Source organism: Dunckerocampus dactyliophorus, chromosome 8, assembly GCF_027744805.1.
Source record: "Dunckerocampus dactyliophorus isolate RoL2022-P2 chromosome 8, RoL_Ddac_1.1, whole genome shotgun sequence".
Lineage (NCBI taxonomy): Eukaryota > Metazoa > Chordata > Actinopteri > Syngnathiformes > Syngnathidae > Dunckerocampus > Dunckerocampus dactyliophorus.
Genome location: NC_072826.1, coordinates 26257467 through 26277691, shown reverse-complemented (window position 1 = coordinate 26277691; position 20225 = coordinate 26257467). Strand labels below are relative to the sequence as shown.

Genomic DNA, 20225 nt, shown 5'->3' with positions numbered 1-20225 from the left:
GCACAATAGGTCCCCTTTAATTGTATTTTTAGAACATGCTGAGGGCCAATAAATAAACAGCCTCTGGCCACAAATGGCTCCTGGGCTGCACTTTTGACACCACTGATAAAGTGCCTGATTTAGAACCTCACAGTCCAATAGAAGATTGTGGATGAGCTGGAGCAGGACATACACATCAAGGACGTACAGCAGCTGTGTGATGCTGGCATGACAACATGGACCAGGACCTCTGAGGAAGACCTCCAGCACCTTCTGAAGGCAAGGATTCTTTCTAAAACGTTTAGGAGGAAGCCAGTGACAGCAGTGCCCTGAAAGCAGCGCATCATCTTCTCAGCTGCTCTCAGGGCGTTTTGTCTGAAAGCTGTTTGGAACTATCCTTCTCACCTAGCACCGGCGGCATGAACACCTGCCACACACCATGCTCCATCTGGAGGCTACACACACACACACACACACACACACGCATGATGATGAAGTGTGTGCTGCTGTCGAGTCAAAGTGATGCTCGGCGAGGTTGAAGCAGAGTCTGAGTGTGATACAGGTGATTATTATGGGATGCTACATAGTGATAGGACCGCACAGCTGACTATGTGGAGTACATTCTCTTTAGCCATATTGTACTGAGCAGCCAAGACAAAGATGGATGTACTACTTTCCTACAACACCATAAGTTCAGTTTCCTGTTTATGGTCATCGTCACACTTTTTCCCTTTGCCACCATTGGCAACATTGTGTGTTGGAATCAGAAAATAACACACACACAAAGACAAAGAAAAAGCAAAACTTGGCTCAGGGGCCATTTATGGGTCATCTTTTTGTTTCTGCCACAGTAGACGCTCTTCAATGCAAACAACATTTGTCTTAATGCTAAAATAGAATTATTGTTGTTATACATTAATTTGCATATTTATGGTTTAGCAAAAAACAAAAACAAATCACATTTTTAATTAAGATGTCAACTTAGATTGACTTGCAATCCTGAATAATAAACACTTGTTTGTTGCTATTTGACAAAAATAAATGCTGTCAGTGTTTTAAGAAGGTTTTTGAAAGATTTACAACACATTTATGTTTTTATGAGGTCTGATTTGATCATATCTGGCCCGCCATAACATTTTATGTGCAAATAATGTCATGCAATATATGAAGTCAATAAATCACTTCACTTTCTGGCTAAATGTGCTTGTTCTTTCAATTTTGACAGACACTGCATTAAAATGATATATCTCCTAAACTTTAATATTATCTGATCATGCAACAAGATATAATATAAGATATAATATACTGTAATATCTGCCATTGACTATAATATAATATAATATAATATAATATAATATAATATAATATAATATAATATAATATAATATAATATGATATAATATAATATAATATAATATAATATAATATTATATTATATAATTTAATATAATATAATATAATATAATGCTGTTATATTATATATTATATTATATTATTACTTGAATATCTCCTTGCCACCTGGCAATTTGTTCAAAAAATATAATAAAAATAGCAATATAAAAATAAAATAAACATTCATTAATTAAATGAAAAAATAATAAGGCAAATGATTACAAGAAATACTGTAAATAAAAATGAATAAATAAATAGATATATTGTTAGATATATCGATAGATATAGATATATAGATATATAGATAATAGATATATCCCTGATGTTCCGATCAGGGTTTTATGCTGCCGATTCCGATACTGATCATCCATGAGTGAAATCGGCTGATACCGACACCATTACCAATCACATAGATTAAGTGCAATTTTTAAAATTTATTTATGATGAGTGCTATTAGCCAGGGGTGCGTATAAAGGGGAAAAGTAAGGACAAATACAAGGTCGCCTGACTCCCAGTGGTCCCAAAAATAGGCAATTATTAAAAATAAAAAGGGGGGGCGCCCAATGTGATTTTTTTTTTCATGGGGCCCCAAATTCCTGGTTGCACCCCTGCTATTGGCAATATGATATGACAAAGGGAACCATAAAATCACCCTCATTTAGACAAAAACATATTTGACTTACTTTTTCGAGACGCCTTCTTTAAGTAGAGTTTGGATGTGAGAGTACATAGTTTGATGGCGTTCTAGCGGGACTTCAGGTATCATGTAGCAGGGATTCAAGTGAGCGAGCAGTCGGAAAACCCGGTGTCTTAGACCGCTGAGAGAGGCTGGTCATATAAATAATAGAAAGGCTGGTCCGATGAATTCAATTATTTTTCGGGTTATTTGCTGTAGACTTCTGACTGTGACGCACATACAGGCGTTTTGGCTACATTAGCTGCCGTTTGACTAATGATCACATTGTGAGGCGCGAAAACGACAGGAAAGTCCTACACGGCAGACATGATTGTTTTGCGTGTGGCACGCCTGCACACTGTGAAGGAAAGTGGGCGAGAGATGCTCGCTACAGGCATTCTGCAATAGTACGAGCCAAAGGTGATGGGCTTTTGTGATCGCCGTTGAAAGGCAGTTATCGGCATATGCCGATCACATGCTTTTTCATGGAAATCGGTGGCCGATCGATCGGAGAATCCCAAATATTCATTCATTCATTGTCTGTGCCGCTTAATTTTCATTAGGATTACAGGGGTATGCTCGGTATGCTTTTGGATCCCAAACGCAGAGACGAGACAGTCCGTGTAACAAAAATGTATTCCAAAAAGTGTCCACAAAAATAGCAAAATGGGCAGATGAAAAAATAAATACAAAGTACAACACAAAGTCACCCGGACACTGTCACGGGAAAAAGAAAACTATAACTGAAGGCGCTGCTATCCACGGAACGGAAATAGCAGGGAGATACTAAGAGAGCTTCTGACAAAAATTAGCAGAGAAAGTACAACACAAAACACTGCAGAAAACTGAGCAGGAATAATAGGGTAACGTAAGCAGAATCGCTGCTGGAAGAAGCCAAGCAGGAAAACTAGGTAATCACAGACTGAGGCAAAAATGACCACAAAGTAGAAAACACTGAGCAACACGAGATGCTGGGAGCAGCAGGTCGTAGGCAGACATCAGGGAAACATCTGGCAAGGACTGCAGCTTACAGCACAGCTTAAGAAGGAATCAGGTGATAATTGTCAGCAGGTGTGTATCGTTAGCTCCTCCCAGGCGGTTCATCAATGTGCTGCCAGATATGGCAGACAGGCGGCAGCACACAGTACACAGATCATGACAGTATCCCCCCCCGTTGTAAGGCACCCCCTGGCGGCATGCCTGGCTTGTTAAAATGGAGAGAGTGGAAGTTGCGGATGAGAGAGGGATCGAGGATACAGGAGTGGGAGACCCAGAAGCGCTCCTCTGATCCATATCCCTCCCCATTATATTTATTGTTCTGTCATGCTTGTTTTCTTTTTTTTAATTTATTATTGCACTGATTATTATATGGAATAATAATACATGGAATACAGTAAGTGAATAATATGTACTGCACAAGATGTGAAATGGATGCAGGGTAGGATTAAATAAGCTTTGCTTCTTCCTACTCCTTTTGGACATGTGGAAATGTGAAATGATTCATAAAAGGTATTCCATTGTAACATGCAGGCATGTTCAAATAAAATTAAACCAAACCAAACCAAACCCCCGGGGCCCTGCCACAGAGGAGCTTTTTGACAACGTCAGCAACCTTAGCCCTTGAGATAGGAGAGCCCACCATGGAGTCTCCAGGCTCTGCTTCTTCATAGGAAGACGTGTCGGTGGGATTGTGGAGGTCTTCGAAGTATTCTTTCCACCGATCCACAACATCCTGAGGCGAGGTCAGCAGCACCATACACGGTGTTGACTGTGCACTGCTTCCCCCTCCTGAGACGCCGGATGGTGCTCCAGAATCTCTTCAATGCCGTCCGGAAGTCGACTCCATAGCTTCTCCGAACTCCTCCCATGTTCAAGTTTTTGCCTCAACAACTGCCAGAGCCGCAGACCGCTTGGCCTGCCGATACCTGTTAGATGCTTCCGGAGTCCCATGAGCCAACAAGGCCCGATAGGACTCCTTCTTCAGCTTGACGGCATCCCTCAGCCCTGGTGTCCACCAACGGGTTCTGGGATTACCGCCACAACAGGCACCTCCCACCTTACGACCACAGCTCCGATCAGCTGCCTCAACAATGGAGGCACAGAAAATGGCCCATTCAGACTCAATGTCCGCTACCTCCCTCGGAGGTCAGTCATTCCTAAGACCCTCACAATACGGGCGGTGCGGCAGGAGACTCCGCGTCTTATCCTTACTGAATACAATACTAAGGTCATGATACACCTACAACTCCTGTGAGATCAACCCTTTCCACTGGTGACTGAACTACTGAACCCTGGGGAACAGCGGAACGTAAGCAGTTGGAGAGGCAATAACTCCCCCAGTTAACAATCTGGGTCTTCGTCCAGTCAATGGAAGGGTTATGCAGTTTGAGCCAGGTCAGACCTAAAACCACCGTCGCCGATTGAGAAGGTATAATATAAAACCAAATAGTCTCATGATGATTACCTGAGAGTTGGAGGAGTTCAAGTATCTCGGGGTCTTGTTCATGAGTGAGGGAAGGTTGGAGCATGAGGTCGATAGGCAGATCGGCGCAACGTCTGCAGTAATGCAGTCGCTGTACCAGACCGATCAGTTTACAGTTTACCAATTTACCGATCGATCTATATTCCGACCTTCACCTATGGTCATGAGCTTTGGGTTGTGACCGAAAGAACGAGATCGCTTACAAGCAGCTGAAATGAGTTTTCTCAGTAGGGTAGCTGGACTCACCCTAAGAGATAGGCTGAGGATCTCAGTCATCCAGGAGGAGCTCAGAGTAGAGCCTCTGCTAATTCACATGGAAAGGAGTCAGTTGAGGTGGCTCGGGCATCTCGTCTGGATGCCTCCCGGACGCCTCCCTAGTGAGGTGTTCCGGGCATGCTCAGCTGGGAGAAGGCCCCGGGGCAGACCTAGGACACGCTGGAGGGATTATGTCTCACAGCTGGCCTGGGAACGCCTTGGTGTCCTCCCGATGGTGCTGGAGGAGGTGGCCGGGATCGGGAAGTCTGGGCTTCCCTACTAAGACTGCTGCCCCCGTGACCCGGACCCGGAGAAGCGGAGGAAAATTGATGAATGGATGGATGTAAAACAACCCCTTTTTTGTGTTGTTTGTGTTGGTATAGTTGTTTAGATATATGAGCTGCCACAAGAGCAAAAAATATTTGTGTCAAAGTGAAGGTTATGCTTGAAATATATCTTTTCACAAAAAGCTGGTTTTCTCCCTTTTCTAGTCAGCAACTGATATTTTCCTGAAACTTATCTCTGTTCTACTGCTGATTACTAAAAAATGAAAAAAGGTAGAAACAAACCTTTTTTTCTGATGAAAGACAGGGAGTGTAATCTTTCTTTTGGTAGGTTCGATATGGTTTATATATCTATAGAACACAATATTCTGTGTGCCTTGAAAAATCAGTCAAAATCATGTAAAATGGCGGGTACTGAAGGGGTTGTCTTTTGAAAAATGGCTGGGATTGAATGAGTTTTTTTTTTAAAAACTGTAGAATATCAAAGTGGATGCCGTATCCTTAAAAGAGTTTGGACACGTCTTCTTTCAACACTCGCTGGGCTCAAGTCTCGTACTTGTGCAACTTTCGGGGGGATTTTTGTGAGACTGTTGGCCAGTGTTGGACTTGAGAGGTGCGAGTCTTTTGCTAGTATTGTTGTCATTGTTTGATGTTCTTTCTGTGATATCTGTATGGCTTGTCTAACTGAAAGACGGCGCAACACAAACGATCACAGCAAGGCCCAAACGCCAACACAATGAATCTCGCTTTGTGCGTCAGTGTGATAAGACAACATGAACTTTCTTCTTCTTTTTTTCCTGATGTTTAACAGGCTGCCATTGAGCCTGGAAAGACAACTAATAAAAACTCACAGCAGGAGGCCTGCCAGTAATTGCATATTTATGTTTTATGCAGAAGCACAGCGTGTGATGCTCATGTGGGTGTATGCACAACGGGCTGTGGCACGCTGCATGTGTGTGTATACGTGTGTGTGTGCTATCAAAGCTCGACGTGAGGCCATGTGTGTTGCGTCCCACGTGTGCTGACAGCAATAATGGACGCAGCTTGGCTCGTTTGATCGCAGCGCTGGAGGCTCACACATGTATACACACGCACACACATACACACACACGCGATGTGCGTGTAGTAATATGTCACTGCTGGTGACCCGCTTGGTAAATGGAAGCCTCTGGAAGGATTGTTGGCGGCCAATCGACCACAGAGGACAAATATGGAGGAGGCGAATGAGGGGAGAACCATCAGAGGAACAAAACGTCAAAAGGAAATGTTTTATTTGTGACTGAGGAGTTAGAGGGATAGTTTGGGTTTTTTGACTTCCCCATCAGCAGTGTTGTGTATCAACAGTGACTTACCCCCCCACTTTGTTCCGTGAGTGGAGTTCTGGTTGGATTTTGGTGAGGAGGAAGGTCGTTCCGGTTATTCATTGGGGTCAGTGAAAAGTTTGGCTTCTCAAAACAATATGCGTTCAAAAGAGTAATACGTTTCCATCAAAAAAACGTTGTAACCTAAAAGTCAGACCTCTCACTTGCTCTCGCTTGGTGTTATTTCCTCTCCGTTCGAATCACTACGCCCTCTTGCCTGTCCATTGTTGTGTATGTGTTCCACAGCAGGCGAAGACTGCTACGACACACGAGTCTCCTGTCGCAGAAGTCTCCATCCGCGCATGTAAACACTGTGGAACACATACACAACAATGGACGGGTGAGAGGGTGTAGGGCACAGCACCCGTAATCATGGGTGTTCTTGCCGTCGCATCTGGCATCGTTTGTGCAAGAATTGCGTGTGAAAGTTTTGGAGGGTGGATAATTGCTAGATTGAGAGTTTTGATGGCGGTGGAGGAGTTCAAGTATCTTGAGGTCTTGTTCGTGAGTGAGGGAAGGATGGAGCACGAGATAGACAGGTGGATCTGCGTTAATGCGGTTGCTGTACCAAACCATCGTGGTGAAGAGACAGCTGAGCCGGAAGGCAAAGCTCTCAATTTATTGGTCAATCTATTTTCTCACCCTCACACTCAAAAGCGGCCAAAATGAGTTTCTTCCTTAGGATGGCTGGACACCCTAAGAGATAGGGTGAGAACCTCGCTCATCCGGGAGGAGCTCAGAGTAGAGCCGCTGCTCCCTCACATGGTGGCTCGGGCATGTAGTCGGGATGCCTCCCGGACTCCTCCCTGGTGAGGAGTACGCCCCCGGGGCAGACCTAGGACAGGCTGGAGGGAGTAGCTGGCCTGGGAATGTCCTCACTGGTGGAACTGGAAGTGGTGGAACTGGAAGAGGCAGCCGGAGACCGCGAAGTTTGTTGTCCCCTGGGATCCAGACCCAGATAAGCGGAAGAAAATTGATTAATGGGATGAGAAATGTGGGAAAATGCTGTTCATTTTAATGAGAATCTATGGGCTATAAAATGTGGGATTTTGAGAAAACCAGGAATTTTTAAAATGTGGAAAAAAAATAGCCAAAATATTTTGAATTTGCTGAACATTACAATGTTAGAATGGTTTGAATGGTTTAAGAAATGTGGACATAGAAATGTAAAATATAATTTTTTTAATGCTGAAAATAGATAACCTGAATGGTTTCAATGCGCTGACCGTTTTGCCATTGAAATGGTTTGGTTTAGATGAGAAATGTGGATGTGGTAAGTAGGGGTGTCTTAGAATAGTCGATTATTCGACGATTCAATTTGGAGCAGTCTGATTCGACAATAAATCTCTCCGTCAAATCATATAAAAATGTCATCGGATCAAGAGTGTACGATTCTGACTACATGGATGGGTGAACAAGGCTGTTGCTGAGCATACATTTTTACAAAGAATGTCTTTGTTTTTGTTATAAGCAGCCTATTTTGACACAAAAACATCCCAATTTATGCCAATAAAGAATTCAAAATGACGTCCGTGTTTAACAGAAGACCTTCTACTTACCATGCATGAATAAAAATCACCCTCTTCAGTGGCACAAGCCAAAGGAGCTGAGCTGAGCGTTAGCTTTAAACACGAGGAAGACCATCAACATGGACAGACGTATTGGCTCATCATGGCTACTAACAAAATCATCCAAAGTGTGGAAGTATTTTGAAAAGGTTAAAGATGAATCAGCAAGTGTAGTGCAATGTGTGTCAGCAGCATCTTATATACCACACCACAACAACCGACATCATTGCGTCATCACTGACCACCATTTTACACCCCTACGGTGAGTTTTAACACAAGAAAATAGGCTGCTAAGGTACTGTTGTTGCCCACCCGCCATGCTTATGTGTTCATCTGAGTGTGCCTGTTTGTTTGAGGTGGAAAAAGACGCAAATGAGATCTGTAACAAAGATGCAAACAAACAAATTGCTTAAAAAAACCCAACAGAAAACATTCAAATATTAGCTGACCATGGACTAAATCTAACGAATCAGATTCGACGATGAAAATCCTTAGTCAAAGACAGCCCTAGTGGTAAGAATCAAAGATCAAAGCAAATCGAGTTTTGGAAAATGTTGAATTTAAGGAAAAGTAGCAATTTTGAGGATGTGGACACCCTGTAGACCTGAAATAACACCCAGAGGTGACCCATGTAGTCACCTTTACACTCCTGTTTTCCACTGTTTACAACACATTTGGCAACTCTTATGCTGCAGGGGGTGTCACTGCACAATCCGTCCCGGAAACGCAATCGGTTCTAAGCATGTGCAGAATGCGTCAACACCCAATCGGCCTATTTTTCGGCAGTCACATGCTAGTCATGTGTAGCTTTCTCTTCTACAGCTCAAAAGACAATTTTGAGATTCCCATCTCAGCCTCATTTTACTTTCTCTTTTGTCTCAAAATGTTTCTCAGTTATTTCTCCTAAAAATAGGAGAAATAAGGTGAGACACTAGTGCCAGAACAGGCTGCTGCAAAACAGAAAGGAAATAAAAGTACAAATAATTAACAAAATAAATGGTAAACGAGAAAAGAAATGGAAAATGAAATGATAAACTAGGTGGATCATTAAATGGATGAAATAGTTTCATGGCTTGTTTTGTCTGAGACACTTGAAAAATTAGCGGAAACATTGACACACTACAAAATACGAACACCAGCAGTCAACACACACGTAACGACGTCATCAAAGCTCACCTTGATGCATAATATACTAGAAAAATTTCAAAATAAATTGTGAATGGGCCTGCCCTTGCAATAAACCCGTTACAGAGTTATATCCTTACAGCTCATCGGTTTGCCCACTGTATCGGTAATGTCGACATTGGGACCTTTCTAGCCACCTCTTTCTATGTGTAACGGAGTGGTTTATTTCACTGCTTATAACTAGGAGTGCAAAAGTCCCACAGTCGGCCTGTCCTTGAACACATGGCTGTTAGCGATGTGTTCAAGGATCGCTAACAGCCACTACACAGCTGCACCAATTAGCTTGCTTTATAAGCTTTATAAGTCTATTGTTCACTCTGTTATCGTGGTATGGCGTGTCACCGGCACCTGACATGTGCAGATCACTTCTGCTGCCCTGTTTGAGCCATGAAGGAATGCAACGAAGGTAACTTTTGTGGATTTTCTACATATTGCCATTTTTATACTTAGTAGTAGGCTGACTGTTTACATTTGTTTTTCAATGAGCTGCTGCTGCCTGGTTATGTCTTTTAGCTCGTTATGCCTGATGCTCTCTCGTAGCTTATCCGTTTTTGCTTGCTAGTCTTTTTAGCTCCCGTGTTACTCACCGAATGCTCATTTTAGCGCTTGATTAAATCGGTGCGTGCCTTCCGTAACCACGGCCAGTTTTTAGGAAGTTTGGCACTGTTCTTAAAGTTTGGTTAGTGTGCTCTGTTTCAGCTTGACCTGTTGACCTTTTGGTGTAGATTACATGTTTCACTTTAGATCTGTTACTTTCGCAAGCCCTTCATCGACACACATGCGCTTTAGCTTGACCTAAATTGGGAGTTTAGTGTTTGATTCTTTCAGATTTTTGTTCTTTAATTAATATTTTGTTTGGGGTTGCTGTTGCAATTAGTCTGCATTGATTAGCTCTGCTTTTAAAAAAACCTTTTATTAGTCGTCTGTGGACAAAATCTAGCAAATCAGATTCGACTAGGAATTTTTTTTGTCAAAGACAGCCCTCGTAGTAAGAATTGCCAAGATCAAAGCAATAGTGATCTGGCGGTTGTGAACAAATCGGCTCTAAGAACCGGCTTGCGTCGTTGGGAGCCAGTTGGGAGCAGATAGTTTTTTTTCCTCGTCTTTTTTTTCTGTTAAAGGCGGATGTCATTGGTCAAGATGTGTGGCGGCGTCTCTGTGTCCACGCTGAGCGGGGGGAGGGGCAGGGTTAAACACACGCTGTTTTTATATTTTATTTATAATATAACATAATATATTTTTGTAGCTGCTCATTGAGGTTTAAATAAACCCATTTAAATAATAAACATTTTGATATGTATTTTGCATTAATAATTCATTTCACACAATGCGCATAATTTGGTAATTTAACACAAAAGGAGGAACCACTTGGGGGACAAAAGAATCGGCTCTTTTTAGAGAGCCGGTTCTTTTGGCTGAGCTCTGCTCAAAAAGCAGAAATTTTCCTCACTACAAAGCAAATCGTGTTATGGAAAATGTGGAATTTAAAGGGAAGTAGCAATTTTGAGGATGTGGATACCCTGTAGACATGAACTAACACACATATAGTCACCTTTACACTCCTATTATTAATTGTTTACAACACATTGCACAATTCTTATGCTGTACGGACCCAAGACGGCTGCTTGCTAGCAAACTAGTGAGCTAACAAGCTAGTGAGGTAACCAGTTAGCCTCGAATTTATTCCTTCTGAACTTAAGAAGCCAAAAACTTTAGTTCATTTAGCCATTTTTATGCTTGAAAATGTGTAATTGAAAGACAATGCCAAAAATTGGCATACTATTTGTTTAAATGTGCATTTGTTTTTGTTTTTACTAATAATAGGTCGTATTCAACCACAACAGCGATCATTTGTGAATTTATTTATTTTTGAAAAATGGAGTGAGGGCACAATGTTCGGACTATGATGTAGCGAGGCACGACTGTACATAGAAAAATGTTTGACACGAAATAACATCTGATTCTATGTGCTAATTCACACAATCAATAGTTTTCTTGCTGCTCCTAGAGGAGGACCAGTGTTGGGACCAACAACAGTAAAAATTGTTTTCCAATAACGGGTAATCTAATTAATTACTATTTGAAACGTTACCAAGCCAGTACTATCAGTGACACTCAAATGTGGGGCATTGTTACGCACTGATGTCAATATTAACCATATGGGTGTGGCTTCATTGTTCATTATTACCTGACAGGAAGCTGGGTAGCTCCCTATCGGGAAAACACTGCCCCCTAGCCTTTTGGTAGAGAAATGCAAGTTATGTCTCAACTCACACTACTATGAAACGAAATTCCAACTCTTTGAAGCTTTTTCAATGACCTAACTTTCCCTGGTAAAGAATTCCATTTATGAAGGAGTCCTTTCGTTAGCATTTCAATTACTTTTTTAGGAAAGCAATTAGTAACTGTGCCTAATTACTGTTTTCACTGAGTATGACTGAGGTGACAAGGAAGTCCCGCAGTGTGCCGTCTGGACAACTACACAGCGTCGCACACAAAGACACAATGAAGTGTGTGTGCCACAGTCATCAATATTCAATAAGAGGATTTCTCATCATAGAAAAAGTTTCTGCAGCACAGCTTGTCACATTCCTGGCAGCACTGCGAAGACACAAACGTGTGTTGTGGTCAGCTCAGAGATAGGCGACTGCCAGTCAGGAGAAAGCCCGTTGTTAGAAACCCCATAGAGCAGATAGGAGCTGATGCGGCACTTTTCTCCGCCAGCTACTTTTCAAAAGACGCATGGAGATAAAACTGCTTTCCAGTGCAAGAATGACACCTGATTATGCAGAAACTAGGCTTCCAACATCAGATCAAAAACAGCAAGTAGACCAGGGCTCTTCAACTGGCGGCCCGTGGGCCAGATCCAGCCCATGAATGACATTAGAGGGTCCTGTGAGTTTTGTTCCAAAGCAGATTCCTAAAAACATCAGCTGCCACAGCATCTCAATAGGACTCAGGTCAGGACTTTGACTAGGCCACTCCAAAGTCTTCATTTTGTTTTTCTTCAGCCATTCAGAGGTGGACTTGCTGGTGTGTTTTGGATCATTGTCCTGCTGCACAACCCAAGTTGGTTTCAGCTTGAGGTCACCAACAGATGGCCGAACATTCTCCTTCAGGATTTTTTGGTAGACAGAAGGATTCATGGTTCCATTTATCACAGCAAGTCTTCCAGGTCCTGGAGCAGCAAAACAGCCCCAGACCATCACACTACCACCACCATATTTTACTGTTGGTATGATGTTCTTTTTCTGAAATGTGGCGATACTTTTGCACCAGATGTAATGGAACATACACCTTCCAAAAAGTTCAACTTTTGTCTCGTCAAACTACAGAGTATTTTCCCAAAGGGCTTGGGGATCATCAAGATGTTTTCTGGCAAAATTGAGACAAGCTTTCACGTTATTTTTGTTCAGCAGTGGTTTTCCTCTACTCTGCCATGCAGGCTGTTTTTGCCCAGTGTCTTTCTTATGGTGGAGTCATGAACACTGACCTTAACTGAGGCAAGTGAAGCCAGCAGTTCTTTGGATGTTGTTGTGGGGTCTTTTGTGACCTCTTGGTTGAATCGTTGCTGCGCTCTTTAGGTCATTTTGGTTGGCCGGCCACTCCTGGGAAGGTTCACCACTGTTCCATGTTTTTGCTATTTGTGGATAATGGCTGTCACTGTGGTTCGCTGGAGTCCCAAAGCTTTAGAAATGGCTTTATAACCTTTTCCACTTGAACTCAGGTGTGATAAAAAGCAAGATGGCGCCCTCCGTGTCAGACGTCTCTCTTTCATTCTCCCGTTTTTTTTCTATTTTTTTTGCTATTTTGTTGTTCATGTTGGACATTCAACGTGCTGCGTTGCATTGCAGCATAGAGACAACTTGTGAACATCGGCGGGGTTCACCATGAGTTTTCGTTCAGCCTCTCGGACTGGCTTTCTTCTGCGTCGGGAGGACGCAGCAGCCTGCGGGCCTGGTGAGCTAAATGCCCAGGAGCGTCCGGGGCGGAGGCGAGGCAGGAGGGGCGGCCTGCGTGCTAGGCTAAAGGTTGTAGCAACTGGGCCACCGCTGCCGAGCCTGCTGCTGGCCAGCGTCCGCTCTCTCGAAGACTGGATGGACGAGCTGAGAGCAAGGATTGCAGCTACGTGAGATCGGAGAGTGCTGTGTGTTCGCGGAGGCCTGGCTGGACGGAGGATTTACCGGACTCGGCGGTCCGGTTGGGGACATTTGCCGCTTGCCGGGGAGATCGGACTTCGGTGTCTTGTGGACGCAGAGCCTCCAGAGCCTCGGGACTGTTCTCCCCGAATGTTACCAGCATGTAGGCTTTCCCATGGGGGCAAATAGCATCCTGTACCAAGTCTACAGCAACATGAAAGGTGCTTTGAAGGCTCTTCCAAGTCCCCATTTTGGAAAAGCTAATGTCTCTTCTGTTGTTGTTGCTTCATTTATTGTTATTCATGTTTCTTCTGTTCTTATTGATTTTCTTGTGTTTTCTTTCTTTCTTTCTGCTGGGAGAATGAACAGAACAAGAATTTCACTGCATAGTAGAACTACCTGTTTTACTGTGCATATGACAATAAAACTCTTGAATCTTGAATAAACCACAGTTAAGTTATGTTTTAACAGGGGAGGCAATCACTTTTTCACACAAGGCCATGAAGTTTTTTTTCTCTCTTAATAATTAAAAAAAATATTTAAAAACTACATTTTATGTTCAGTTGACTAACATTTCAATTTGTTTGATGCATGTTAGGTTCATTGGTGACTCTAAATTGTCCATAGGTATGAATGTGAGTGTGAATGGTTGTTTGTCTATATGTGCCCTGCGATTGGCTGGCGGCCAGTCCAGGGTGTACCCCGCTTGTCGCCCGAAGTCAGCTGGGATAGGCTCCAGCATTGGCCCCGTGACCCTACTGAAGAGAAGCGGCATAGAAAATGGATGGATGGATGGAATCTGAAACATATAAGTGTGGTAAACATGCAAAAAATAAGAAATCAGGAATGGGGCACTTTTTTACACTACTGTGTTTAAGCAAAGTTGATGAATCATGTCAGGGACCCTTTAAGGCATCATTTTTGCATCCATTACAAGTATACTGTGTACGTACACTGTATGCTTACATAGTTCCTGAGTGTGCAGATTTTGACAGCGTAGCACTGTCCCAATCCATCCCATCCCACTTCTTCTTCTTCTCCTTCTTCTGCTCACTACTTTTCATTTTTGCTGTATTTTTTGCTGTACAGGTGGTCCTACAGCTCCGGTCCTAGACTGAGATGTAAGTTGAGTGTTAGTGTACACACTGTACACAGGACACATGAAGGACATAAAATACAGTAATAAAAACACTAAATACAAGAATAAAATGAAACAGTACGTGCATCATGCAACAACTAAGGTGTACTGTATCCATATCATCAAACAATCAATGGTTTTGGGGGTTGAGGGATTATTATATGTTTTATATATATACCTGTATATAATATATATTATTAAATGGTAGAATGACTCAGTGGAATAAAAAAACAATGACTGTGTTTCAATTTGCTTTGCGTCTGAATAAGTATACTGTGTATACTGTGTACTTCAAGTCCTGAGGGTGCGGATTTTGCCAGTGTAGTGCTCTCCCAAATCCAGTGCATCAAGATGATCACTTCAGGAAATGACCAAGTTGTGCTGTATCCATGTCACCAATCACTCAATGGTTTTGGGGGTTGAGGGACCCCCAAAAGGGGGGAATTATATGGTAGAATGACTCAGTCACTCAAAAAACTAAGGCTGTGTTTCAATTTCTGCACTTTCCAGTATGTATACTGTGTTTACTGCCTACTTGAGTCCTGAGGGTGCGGATTTTGCAAGGTAGTGCTGCCTCAAATTCATGTTGATCACAAGTCACTTCAAGAAACGATCATGTTGTACTGTATCCATGTCATCAATCAATCAATGGTTTTGGGGGTTGAGGGACCCCCAAAAGAGGGAAATTATAAATGACTTAGTGCACTATAAAAACTAAGGCGCTGTTTGAGTACTTAAAAGTCCTGAGGTTGCGGATTTTGCAAGGTAGTGCTGCCCCAAATCCAACAGTGTCGTGCATCATGATGATAAGACGTCACTTCAAGCTGTACTGTATCCAGGGCATCAATCAATCAGTGGTTTGGGGGGTTGAGGGACCCCCAAAATGGAGGAATTATATTGAAGAATGACTCAGTGGACTCAAAAAACCCAAAGCTGTGCTTCAATTTGCACATTACCAAATAAGTACAGTGTACTGTGTACACTGCGTACTTAAAAGTCCTGAGGGTACCACTTTTGCGAGTGTAGTGCTGCCCTAAATCCATTACTGTTGTTGTGCATTTCCTGGAAATGACGATTACAATATTCACCTGCTTCTTGTTCTTGTCTTTTTTTTTAATTCTGAATTGCAACCACTCGAGTTAGCCCCTCCCCCTTCCTCTTCGTCACCAAAATGGTGATGATTGAGTGCGTGTAGGCTCACTGCACACTCACCAATTTGCTGTACGTCTCAGTGTGAATGCACTATAGGCTCCCTCTGTAGGTGTGTGTAACTGACTGTTTTAATGCAGTTTAAGTGAAGTACAAATAATTTTGTCGAAGCAGCATTTAACGAGGATGCAAAGATAATTGGTGGCAAGTTAGTGCGCACCTGCCTGCTTTGTGAGTTCTCTTTATGCCACTTAGCAGAAAAAAGACATCATGTAAGAGACTTGAAAAGCACTTCCTGACGCAAGAGACTCCGTGTGGTTGGGAAAATCAAATTGAGAGCGAGAAAATAGAAGGAAACAAGGAAGCGGTTGAGGTTTTGTGGAGAAAAAGCACCTGGGATTCTTGTCGCTTGTCATTTTTCACCTTTTGCTCCTCTGAAGCCTCCTCACATCTTCATCGTTGCCCACTTTTACCTTTGATTTGCACTTCATCTCCCTCTTCATTTCCACTTCCCCCGCCTCCCTCCGTCTCTCGCCTTCATCTCCGCCTCATCCCGCCACATTTCCCCCCCCCCATTTGCTCCATTTCATCTTCTTCCCGTTCCTCCCCTCCCTTTCATCCCGTCCCCGCCACACAATCCCAGTCCTGCTACGCTAACCTGCTTGCATCGCTGATTGCATTCTGCAGGATGGCGCTAAAGCAGCAGGCATGCACACCTGCAGAGCTCGCACACGCACACACACACACACACACACGCACACACACACACACACACACACACACACATGAAGATTCCAGCATGCTCTTTAGTGCACTTTGAAGGAATGAGAAGCCAGCCTGACATCACTCAGTGTGCATGCGGGGGGTGCAGAAGAAAAGATGGAAGAGCTGAATGTGTTCCAACACTTTGTGCTGATAATGAAGACGCCGCTGTGAGCGTTTGGGCTTTTTGTGGTCAGCTTGATTTTTTTTTTTTTTTTTTTTTTTTTTTTTTAGATAAACCGAAAAAATACGGTAACGGGAGGACGCTGCATGGGAAAGAACAGCAAAATACGGGCGTTTCCTGGGTAAAACATAGGAGGGTCAAGACGATGGATGAAATCCAGACATGAATTTCACTGTACATTATATATGTGATGAATAAAGTTCAATTACTATTATCTTCTTTTTGCGAGGGGCAAAGGAAAAATGGCAGGTGAGGGGGCATCCTGGCGGCCATCTTGAGGCACAATTATGAGTGAGGCTGTGTCTCAATTGGTGCACTTGTGCCAAACCTTCACGGTTTTTCAAAAATCTATTAATAAATCATACTGCTGAATATTATTAATCAAAATATGCATTACATATTTTTTTGGCACGATCTGTTCTCTGCTGCCGTCTGCCTTTTGTTTTAGCGCATGCTGTCCTGCAGGGGCGGCGCTGTCGGCAAACACTTGCAGTCAATTACTTCTACACCGTCTTAAACTGGTTGAAGGCAGCTGTTCAATGCCAGATTGTTCCTATTTCTTGTTTGCTAGCTTTCTGATCTCAGAACCTACCTTGTAGTGAGTATTTTTCCTGCTTGGCTCCTTCCAGCAGTGATCCTGTTCGGTGTGCAACAGCTCATGATAAGCACCCGCTTGGTTTTCAGCAGCGATTTCTGTTCACCGCTTGTGTGTTTTTTCCCTGCAGCACTTTTGGCTCGCAGCACTTTTTGTTAAGTCATTTTGCTGTGGCTTAGCCCTGTATTTTTGTTTTCGAACGGTTTGACCATTTTGGTATTTTGTGTTGTCTTTTTCCTCCACGGAGGTCTGTTTTTTTTGTATTAAACTTTTTAACTGTTGTGTTCCTCTTTGCATCTTGGGGTCCAATAACTTTTAACATGCCAGCGCAAGACATTGTTTAACGAACTAATTCAATCACAGCCATTTTTCAAAAGACAACCCCTTCAGTACCGGCCATCATCCATACCAATCATTTCTGCAATATTCATACCAAGACAAAGAATAAATTAGCAAATTTTGGAAAATTTGATTGGGAAAAAGTTGTGATATTACAGGAATAAAATCAAAATATTATGGGAATAAAGTCACAGTGTTATGAAAGTTCCAACTATTTTTAAAATTGAAAAACAGCCAAAATGTAAAAAATGGAGACAAAGTATTAAAACACTTTGCCACCTATAACACAAAGCTGAGATGCGGGCTGTTTTTTCTTAAATATATTAAACCTTGGGTCGGTTTACAAAATGGAAAAAATCAAAGTGGCCCTCGTGTCCTTTGATTTTACTGTATGTGGCCCCCACTGGGAAAGGTTTGGGCACCCTTGCATGACAGGACGAAAGGACCAATTTGTTATGTGCAATATTGTACGAAACCAAGACGCCGTCCAAAAACCAAAAAATGAGCACTAAACCGAATGATACCAAAACTGGGGCGTGCGAAAACCTAGGTTTGACTGCATAACAATTTTCTATCCATACAGAGGAGGCTCACTTTAAATGTATTGAAATGATAAGGCATCTTGAGTAAAATGGAGTATTATTTGAGTATCTCATTGCGGGGCTGAGTGTCTTGGTTTTCGGTAATCAAAATATGGTCACCCTAACTGTGAGTCCTGCTTCAATAAAAAAAAAGGACTTTTGAACGACTCATTCAATACACATCTCTACGGGACACTGTCAGTCCCTGGATGTTGCACTTAAAACGGTGAGTGTGCAGTGATGGTACACTTAGCACCCTCAATAGTCACCATCCTTGCTACGGAGTGAAAGGGTAGGGACTAATTTGAAATAATGGCGGCAGAGGAGCAACTTGTAGCAGCAGAAAGTAGTGGGTAAAAATTGTGATTGTCATTTCCAGTAACAACATTCAGGCACTCGGAAACTAAGTAGACTGTGTACACAGTACTGTATACTTATGCAAGTGTACTGCAGTATTCCATTTGATACACAACCTGATTCTTGTGTAAAACAAATAGAAGCAGAATAAAGGATGTTGTGTTGAAAATGACAATATAGCGATTGAAGTTAGACCAAAGCAGCCTGGAGGTGGTCCTCAGGGAAGCATCTGAAGTACCCTTTCATTTCATTCAACTTTGAACTTTGTTGTTTCTTTGTGCTGCAATGTCATGTGCTTTTAAAAGGACGGATGGATGGGTGGATGGATGGGTGGCTCTTTGGAGGAAGCGGAGGAACAAGCTCCCGTTTGCTGTGGAACTTCCATCGTGAGGAAAGAGGAGAGGAGCTGGAGCACTTGTCATCATCTCATTGCTTCCGATTGCATAGATAGGTGTTTTCTTCAAGTCTTTGACCTCCAGGTGTGAGCGTGTTTCACACCAACAGATTTACAGGTCACACCCTCCCCTCCCCAAGCCTCCAGCATGTTTCCATCTCCAGCTGACCCGCGCGTCACCTCCACTCACAGGCGAGACGAGCTGCAATTACCAAGCAAACCGTCTCGTCTGGACCCGACTTGGTGCCTGGTGTGATATGAGACTGCTTAGACGATGCGTGTTTTTGTACTGGAACCCACGTTGAGAACGGGCTAGAATGGAGATGGTGAACCAGCCGACCCGCTGACCACTGACACGTAAAAAGGCCGCAAAGACACTGCCACATTGTAGCTGTTGACTATTTTCCTTTAATAATCATAATCCAATTCTAAGTATTCTCACGTGCCCTTTTCATCAGATATTATGCAGTGTGATGAGATTAAAGCTCTTTATGATGAATGATTCCCAGCAAACAAATAAAAGTCCTTGCTTTCATGACTATTTAATTATAACAAGTGAGCATCCTTTATCAAATGCTTTTTTTTAATTACATTTGGGAGGAAGAATACTAAATAGCGCAGGTGCTAGAGAATAATCAATGGTGCTATGGCGCCATCTTGTGGCGACAGTAAGGGAATAATCAATGGTGCTATGGCGCTATCTGGCGGAGACAGTAGCCCAATGTCTGAACAAATGTACAGCATATTGTCAGGACTCATCAGTAATTGCAATATTTACCCACTTTTTCTTCTCCTTCTGTTCACTACTTTCCTCCTCCGCAGCCATTGTTTGAAGTTAGTCCCTCCCCTTTCGCTTTTTTGTGTACACACTGTACACAAAACCCATGGACATAAAAATACAGCAAATACAAGAAAAATGAAACTGTGTGCATTGTGATTATTAGCGGTGACTTTAAGAAACAAGTTGTACTGTATCCATGTCATTAATCAATCAGGGGGAATTATATTGGGGTGATGCGGCATGTTATCCCCGTGCGTGCGTGGGTTTTCTCCGGGTACTCCGGTTTCCTCCCACATTCCAAAAACATGCATGCTAAGGTTAATTGGTGACTCTGAATTGTCCATAGGTATGAATGTGAGTGTGAATGGTTGTTTGTCTGTATGTGTACCCCGCCTGTCGCCCGAAGTCAGCTGGGATAGGCTCCAGCATACCCCCGCGACCCTAATGAGGAGAAGCGGTATAGAAAATGGATGGATGGAAACTTAGCCACTTTCTTTCACCATGTTGTAAATCAACACAGATATGATAAGAAGTTATATACTGTATATTTCAAGAAAAAGCCCATTATTATTCTCAACTTCACTCTTTTTTTAATTTTCCAAATGCTTCAACTTTCTTCTTAAA

At 42.7% G+C, this 20225-nt stretch overlaps 1 long non-coding RNA gene across 1 annotated transcript; it reads right to left on the bottom strand.

Annotated features, from left to right (window-relative positions):
- Positions 1 to 13409: 13409 nt before the first annotated feature.
- On the bottom strand, positions 13410 to 16117 carry LOC129186556 (uncharacterized). Its single transcript, XR_008572250.1, has 3 exons — positions 16002 to 16117; positions 14288 to 14435; positions 13410 to 13674 (listed from the first exon to the last, which is right to left on the bottom strand). It is a non-coding gene; the product is annotated as an uncharacterized LOC129186556 (long non-coding RNA).
- Between the last annotated feature and the right edge of the window lie 4108 nt (positions 16118 to 20225).